General features: G+C 53.8%; 1 long non-coding RNA gene across 1 annotated transcript; it reads right to left on the bottom strand.

The window, feature by feature from the left end:
* Window positions 1–1,263: 1,263 nt before the first annotated feature.
* Window positions 1,264–6,718, bottom strand: LOC102391992. The gene is made up of 3 exons (XR_329547.4): window positions 4,321–6,718; window positions 4,128–4,224; window positions 1,264–2,526 (listed from the first exon to the last, which is right to left on the bottom strand). It is a non-coding gene; the product is annotated as an uncharacterized LOC102391992 (long non-coding RNA).
* Between the last annotated feature and the right edge of the window lie 1,982 nt (window positions 6,719–8,700).

Here is an 8,700-nt window from a genome sequence, read left to right as displayed (position 1 = left end):
CTCAGAGAGGTCAGACAGCTTCTCGGTTGTCACACAGCCAATAGGAGGGAGAGCCATTGTGCCACCTCTGTCTGTCTCTTTAAGTGCCATCCTACACTCCATCCCCCAGCAAGGATGATATTCACAGTGTAGGTAATGAGCATGACCCAGAGCTGCACTCTCAGAAAACAGTTCCAAGAGCCAGGATACCGAAGTCCCGCTCCTGGAGCAGGGTCTCCACCCAGCGGCCACCAAGAGGACCCCTGGAGGTGGCGGGGTGGGGATGATGGTGCTTTTGATACACAGGTCTCTTGAGCACTGCCTGGAGACGGAAATGGCAACCCACTCCAGTATCCTTGCCTGGAGAATCCCATGGACAGAGGAGCCTGGCAGGCTACCGTCCATGGAGTCAAAGAGTCAAACACGACTGAGCGACAAACACCCTCCTCTTGTGAGCACTCTGTGCCTGGAGCTGTGTTCTGTGTTCTCTGCACACCTCAGAGATTGTCTGTACTCCCCCAATATTCCACACATACCCCTTTTCAGGAGTTTCTGATAGGGAGGAACCACATCCTTACTAGGAGAAGGCTTTGGCTTCTGGGGTGAGGAAAGCAGAGGATCAGTGGACAACTGGCCTAAAACCAGTAAGACTAGGTCTGAAGAGCGGGCCACAAGATGAGACCACAGGAGGGCTCTGAAGCAGCTGGTAGGCTCCAGAAAGCAGATTTTCTTGCCATTTTCCACCCAGGGAGAAGACTAAATTCAGCCTTCCCAAATCCAGCCACTTCTCACCCCATATTCCAGTTTTTATTGGGGTAACCAACGACTCCCAAACCTGGCAACTTAAAACAGCCGTTTAATTATGCATTCCATGAGTCAGGGATCTGGAACACAGGTCAATCAGGGCGGCGACTCGTCTTTGTTCCATGACATCCAGGGGCTCAACCGGGCAGAAAAGGCTGAGGATGACGGACACCTGGGGGCTGCAACCCTCAGGGACCCGCTGACCCACCTGCCGGACGCCTGGGCTGCACAGACTCCGAGACGGACGGAGCACCCACGTGGTCTCCCCTGCGGCTTGCTTCCTCACAGCATGGAGGTGGTGAGACTTCTTCCTTGGGGAGCCAGCACTCCAACCAGCAGCGTTCCAGCAAATCGGGCAGAAGCTGCCTCACCTCTTATGCCTCACCTCGGAAATCCAGCATCACTCTCCACACTCTTGGTCAAAGCGGTCACAAGTCACCCAGATTCAAGGGCAGGGACACATTGACAGGAGAAATGCCAATGAATTTTGGGGCCAAGTTCAGGGGCATATAAGGAAGAGACTGAGGAGGGTTTGCCCTGTTTCCTGCAGAATCCAGTGGGAGAATCTCTCAGATGTAACAACAAGTGTCGAAAGAAGCCAGAGGTAAAAGTGTATGTCCCCTATGATTCCCTTTATGTGATGTGTGTGCGTGGTCAGTCATGGCTGACTCTTTGGGGCTCCATGTCCACTAGGCCCCTCTGCCTAAGGAATTTTCAGGCAAGAACGCTGGAGTGGGTCGTCATGCCCTTTTCCTGACCCAGAGCTCAAACCTGCATCTCCTGCATTGGCAGGTGAATTCTTTACCACTGAGCCATCCAGAAAGCCCACTGATGGACCTTCAAGGAGGAAACTAATCTACAGTCAGAATAGTGGTGTCCCGCGGGTGGGGTGCAAAGGCTACCAGGGAGAGAGTCTTCTGGGCTCTGTACCTTCTATATCTGGATCTGAGTGGTGGTTACACAAACTTATTCGTATGCAAACATTCATCAAGGCTCTGTGCTTAAAATTCATCAATCGGACACACTAGGTCAACAAACTGGTTTTTTTTTCCTTTAATCACCCAGCAGAAGTATTCACCTCACCCTCCATCCCCCGCCAGCCAGCTTCCGGTGCCTCCCCAGTCCTGGGTGGGCGGAGGCGCAGAAAGGCTCTTACTAGAGGCGGGTACCTGCTCCACGCCCTCATTTGGCCCTTCTGCCCCCATTTCCTTCTCGGTTTGGAATCCTAAAGCTCGTGGAGGAAGGGCCGGGCCCTCTTGTTAAGGAGGAGGAAGCAGTAAAGAGAACAGTGGAGGGATCTGAACGTGGGACTTCACACCTCCTCGGGGCCCACGCCCCGGGATGGCCCACGCCCTCCAGGCAGAGCTCCGCCCAGCTTCCTGTGGTTGGCGAGCAGGCCTGAGCGCTCATTGTCCACCGGGCTCTGCTTGGAGAGGTCTTCGTACAACCCTGCCCATCCAGATGGGACTTCCTGGACAGCAGGAAGATTTCCTACAAGACAGGCATCTGGGACTCCCACAGCGGGCGGGGCGGGGCAGAGCGGGGCGGGGCTCCCACACGCCCAGGACCAGGGTGGATGGGGGGCTGGCCCCTCCTTGGGGCGGGGCCCCGATGACCAGTCCTGCGGGGAGCAGTAGGCCTGTGAGGTCGCACCCCGCCCAGAATTTCCAGGGCGCTGGGAACAGGAACAGATGAGCTACTTTCACTTTCCAGCTTCGGACCAAGCGCGGGCACCACCAAGTCCTGTAAGATAAAGCTTAACACTGACAGCCAAGGCCTCTGCTGACCCAGGTCTGTCCACGCCCACCCCCAGCGGTCCTCCGAGTTCCACAAACAACTCCTGTTCCCACAGCCTGAACTGTGCCCTCCGCCCCGAAGTCACATGTAAAAACACCTGGGATTGGGACCATGTTTACAGACACCATCCTTAGAGAGGGCTTCTATGAAAACGAGGGTGTGTGGGTGGGGCCCCAAGCCAATATGATTAGTGTCCTTATAAGAAGAGGAAGAACTTCCCCGGTGGTCCTGTGGCTAAGACTCCGCACTCCCAACTGCAGGAGGCCCAGGTTCAATCCCCAGTCAGGGAACTAGATCCCGAATGCCACAAGACTTGGTGCCACCAAATAAATAAATACATATTTATAAAAAGAAGAAGAAGATTTTAGGACAGAGACACACGCAGAAGGAAGCCCATGTGGAAGACACAGGAGATGGTGGCCATCTACGAGCCATGGACAGAGGCCTGCTGCTTACGCTGCCTGGCCGTGGTGTTTTGTTATAGCAGCCGGGGCAGACTAAGACAGCTCCCATCGTCAGCGTCACATGTTTTCACCCTGACTTTGCCCAGTCTGACCACCCTCGATCCACCCACCTGGGGTGCTGTTCCTTCGCTCTTCTCCCACCCACCACCTGCCCCGGACAAGCTCCACCTTGCGCGCTTTGCTAAGTGGTTAACGATGTTTCCCTTCAAGCTCCCCCAGGTCAGCACAGCACTCTGCCCTGTCTTGCACTGTACCTAGTCACTACTGCTATCTCTAAGACACCGGATTTCAGTTTATCTCCTGTAGTCATCTCTCTTGACTGAGATGCGGGCTATTCCTGACTCATCTCCACATCCCCAGCATGAGTAACAGATGGCCCGATAAACGTCTGTGGGATTGCACTGCATGGAGAATCTGTGGAGGGTCTCAGCATAGCCCTGGCTGGGTCCCGGGCCCTCGGAGCTCATGACTTCCCATTCTGTGCCTCTGCCCTGCCCCCTGCACAAACACTCATGGAAGACTTTAAAGTCAGAGGAATTACAGTGCCTGAGGGGCTTCCCGGGAGACACTAGTGGTAAAGAACCCAACGGCCAGTGCAGGAGATGTAAGAGACGTGGGTTCGATCCCTGGGTCGGGAAGATTCCCTGGAGGAGGGCGTGGCAACCCACTCCAGTATCCTTGCCTGGAGAAAACCGTGGACAGAGGAGCCTGGCAGTCTACAGCCCATGGGGTTGCATAGAGTCAGACACAACTGAAGTGACTAGCATGCACACAGGATCATACAGAGTGCATGTTCTAAACCAGGAGCCCCAGGGAGGACAGTGCTTGACTCAAAGATACAGATTGCTAGCGACAATCCTGGCTGCCAGCGGCTGGAAACAGCAGACTTGGGGGCGGAGGCTGCTTTCTCATCTTCCTAGAACCCCAGAGCTCGAGTCAATGACTCTTCCCCCTGCTGGGTACAATCATTCCCAAACTGGCTGTGAACCTGAGGAAGCGTGTGTGTCTGTGTGTCTGTGTTAGACAGAGACAGGAAGGGGTGGCTATGTGTGTATCTTGAAGTTATGAAGACCCCAGACTCACCCGCGTGGCGAAGCATGGCTAAAAGCTTCTGGAACCCCAGAGAGAGCACAGCATTTGAAGTTCGGGCAGACCCGGGGTCTGAAGTCTTGCTCCTACCCTGCCAGGAGATGAAAGGAGCCGACACTTGGATGAGACGGCCCGCAGAGCGCCTGGCCTTGGGCGGGTGCATCTCCGATCTTCCCCTTCTCCTGACCTCTCTTGCCCTGGTGCCGGGTCCGGAGCACAGAAGGCATCCTGTTCAGAGCCAGGCCAGCAGGGGTTAACAGAAGAAAGGCAGGTTGCTTCTCGAAAACAAAGGGCCCGGTCAATAGACGCGCTGCAGCAGCCATTCATCAGTGAGGGCAAAGTCTCCGCAGGGAGCTGCCAGCGGCTTCTCTGAAACCTCTAGAACAGCGCGATCGGGAAAGCCAGGTTGAGGCTCCCAAGGCCCCATGGTGCGCCTGGGCTGGGGTCGATACCCGCGGAACACAGGGCTCCTCCTCTCTCTCCACCCCGTCGACCTCCTGGGGACAGACTCCAATCACATGTTGGAAGAGCTGGATCTCCCCGGCATCCACCAGCTCCTTCTTAAGCTGGGGTCCTTGTTAGGAACTCAGCCATCTGTGAACTTGGAGTGAGGGGAAAAAATGTTCACTAAGCATTTAGTAATGCCAGCCAAAGTGCAGCGTTTCTTTCTGCAGTGAACACAGACGTCAAACCACAGTAGAAACTGGAGGACCTAGGACTCTCACTAGGACATAGCAGTTATCAAAAGACTGAAAAACAGATTTGTGCCATGGTAATATATGTGTTTATTTGTTAATGCATTAAACAAGATCTGGAGGTGGGTCCAGGAAGTACTGCAATTTTGAGGTTGTGTATGAACAATGGTTTGAGGATTCTGTCATGACTGTCATGAGCCAAGAAGACACTTGACAGCAGAGAAGTCTTCCCTGATGGCTCTGAAAGTAAAGAATCCACCTGCAATGTGGGAGACGTGGGTTCAATCCCTGGGTTAGGAAGATCCCCTGGAGAAGGGGGTGGCAACCCACTCCAGTATTCTTGCCAGGAGAATCCCATGGACAGGGGAGCCTGGCGGGCTACAGTCCCTAGGGTCACAGAGTCGGACTCTGTTGAGCAACTGACTTTCACTTTCATACTGTAGAAATGTGATTAACACTGCCTCAGCTAGATGATCGGGTGAATAAAGAGTGATAACTCATATGGATAGCAGGCACCTTCTTTTTTTTAATTTTCATTATTTATTTTTGACTGCGCTGGGTAGCATGTATCTTTGATATGATATCATAGGCATGGTGCTTTACTTCTTTTTTCTTTTTTAATGTTTATTTATCTGGCTGCACCAGGCCTTGGTTGCAGCATGTGGGGGTCTAGTTCTCCAACCAGGGATCGAACTTGGGCCCCATGCATTGGGAGCTCATTGGACCACCAGGGAAGTCCCCTGGCACTTTACTTCTACCTCCTAAAAACCTGTAACTGCTGTCTGATCAGGAGAAAAACATCACACTAACTCAAGTTTAAAGGACATTCTACAAGCACTCCTCAAAACTGCCAGGTCATCCAAAATCAGGCAGCTCTCAGAATCGGTCACAGCCAAACAGAGCCTCAAGAAATGACAGCAAAATGTAATGTGGGGTCCTGAGCGCGTTCCTGGAACAGAAAAGACGTCTCGGGCAAAGACTAAGATTCATTGGTTGTAATCCAAGCACCACGCTAATACCGGATATTAACATCAAGGAAAACTGGGTGTGGCTTGAGAGGAACTCTGTACTCCTTGCGCAATTTTAATCTACTCTAAAATAAAAAGGAGTCTTTTTTAAAAATGGTATAGCTGGGTGGTAAAGGGACGGGCAATTTCTTCTTCATTGTATGGATACTTCTCTGTGTTTTCTAAGTGGTCTACCATGAATCTGTTTTGCTTTTTCTCGTCAGAAAAATCAAAAAACTTAAGTCTTCAAAAAAAAAAAAAAAATGAATGAATGGGTGTTTGGCTCTTTGGAGACAGAGTGCCATATAAATGAAAGTAAAATTAGAGTCAGTCTTTGGGCAGCGCTTAAAACCCGCTTAATCATTCTGCACGCGGGAGGCTGCAGTCTCGAGGGCCTGGCCCTCTCCCCGGGGTGGAGTGCTGTCCGAGACAGGCCCCTTCTGGCAGGGGAGGGGCGGGGAGGCAGGGCAGCTGCTCAGGGGCCAAAGGCTTGTCACAGATGACCCCACACGTCTGGCTCGGCGAGGCCCCAAAGGCAAACCAGCCCTTGGGAAACCCTGTCCCCCACCAGCTTCCAGGCCCGGGCCAGCCTGCTCCAGGCATCTGAATCGAGATGGATCCAAAAAAGCTCCTCTGTTCCCCTCGCCTAAATAAACAAAAGGAAGAAGACAAAAGCAGCCAGGACCACGTTCTCTGTCTCAGGGACATTCATTTGCCACTATTTAGACCTTGAACAGCTCTGTAGAGCAGATCCTCTATTTTACAAAGCTGAGGCTCGAAGTTACTTTAAATACATTTAATTTGAAAGTGAAAGTGAAGTCACTCTTTGCGACCCCATGGACTGTAGCCCACCAGGCTCCTCCATCCATGGAATTTTCCAGGCAAGGATACTGGAGTGGGTTCCCATTTCCTTCTCCAGGGGATCTTCCTGACCCAGGGATTGAACCCAGGTCTCCCGCATTGCAGGCAGACACTTTACCATCTGAGCCACATATAGTAAAACTGAGACTCAGGAAGGGTGCCTGAGGGTCAAACAGATAAAGTCTGACCTGCTTCACTCCGCCACTGGGACTGCCCATCTCTAAGCGTCTCAGGGATGGGCTGTGTCCCCGGCAGATGGCTGGACCACTTTGGGGTGTGTGTGTGGGGCGGGGGGGTAAGGATGCAGGTGGAAGGACAGCAGGCATCACTAGTGGACAGACGTCCCACAACACCCATCACCACCACCCAAGTACCAAGGGCACCACAGGCAGCCGTCAACTTGTTCTCAGACTCAGCCCAGCACGAACCTCAACCTCGGGCTGCAGGGAACGCGGGACAGTCCCCTACGCGCCACCGCGTTCAGTTCCCGAAGGCTTCTTCCTCCATCCTCTAGGATCCAGCTCGCATGTGGCCCAGGCTCTCGGTGAGGGCCGTGGAAGCAAGGAATCGGGGGAGAGAGCGCTGAGACATTTCTAATCATAACGAGACTGGGACCCGATTCTCTGGGGCTATCAACAAAAATCCCAGGACGGGACAGCTCCACTTTCGAACGTGTAGGAAAGGGTTTGATTCCTTTAGAAACACATTGACTTGTTGCCTTTAAAGGGGAGCCCTCGGGACTTTCCCTGGAGGTCGAGTGGCTCAGACTCAGGGCTCCCAGTGCAGGGGCCCTGGATTTGATCCCAGGTAGAGCAACTAGATCTTGCCTGCCGCAGCTAAAAGACCTCGCAGGCTCTAAGGAAGATCTCAGATCCCGCATGCCCGGTGCTGGTGATTTAGTCGCTCAGTCGTGTCCGGCTCTTGCAACACGATGGACTGTAGTCCGCCAGGCTCCTCCGTCCATGGGATTCTCCAGGCAAGAGTACTGGAGTGGGTTGTCATTCCCTTCTCCAGGGGACCTTCCCCACCCAGGGATCGAACCAGCGTCTCTTATGGCTCCTGCATTGGCAGGCAGGTTCTTTACCGACTGAGCTACAAGGGAAACCCCGCATGCCTGGAGCAGCCAGATAAAGAAATATTAATATTTTAAGATATCAGAGGACTAGCAATTAAAAAAAAAAAGTGATGCCCTCAAAAGTGATGCCATCTTTATTCTAATGACTCTTCTAAAGTTCACTCAACTCTTCAGAAATTGCCTTCAGGGTCACCTTTAACCAAAATCGATCAGCCTGCCTGACTGCCCAAGGAATTCCCCAATCCAGGCAACCAAGTGACTCTCAGTTTCCAAAACTCAAAGCCAGGTTCCACAGACCTGCCCCTCCGAGGCCCCTCCCAGGAACCCTTGCAGGGCGTAGGAACAGTTTTCTGACTGTCCTCAGACACTTGCCGTTCAGCTCAGAGGTTGGGTACGCTGCTCTCCTCTCTGGGCCTGGAACGGGCGGTCCTCGGGCGGAGGGAGGCTGGGCCGCCCCGCCCCCCAGCCGTGGCTCCGCCTTCTCCGGAAGCAGGGCCGGGCGCTGGGACCGCCAGGCTCCGTACTCCCACTAATGAGTCCTAAGTGTTTGCCCTGGGCCCCTGCCAGTTCTACTCCTGCGAGGAGGCGGGACGAGAGGTGAGAGAGAGGGAGGACAGAGCTCGTGCCAACCCGGCTCCGCCGGCTCCCAGGAGAGCTGGCACGGGGCCGCGCGGCACAGACGCACCCCGGGCACGGCCAGGCACCCAAGGAAGGGCCCCTGTCTCTCCCCTCCGCTTCAGGGGGCTTCCCCAAACGCCGATTCCCGGGCACACCTACTAGATCGCAATCCTGGGATGCGCGTGTTTAGTGAGCACGCTAGGAGGCTAAGGACCACGGCTCTAGGACGCCAGGGATGGGAATTCCAGGCTGGTTTGTGCATTTCTCTAGAGTCCACAGTGTTGGTCAAGACTCTCGAGTTACATTAAGAC

Source organism: Bubalus bubalis, chromosome 16, assembly GCF_019923935.1.
Source record: "Bubalus bubalis isolate 160015118507 breed Murrah chromosome 16, NDDB_SH_1, whole genome shotgun sequence".
Taxonomy (NCBI): domain Eukaryota; kingdom Metazoa; phylum Chordata; class Mammalia; order Artiodactyla; family Bovidae; genus Bubalus; species Bubalus bubalis.
The sequence above is the reverse complement of the archived record's forward strand: the minus strand, read 5'-3'. Positions and strand labels throughout refer to the sequence as shown.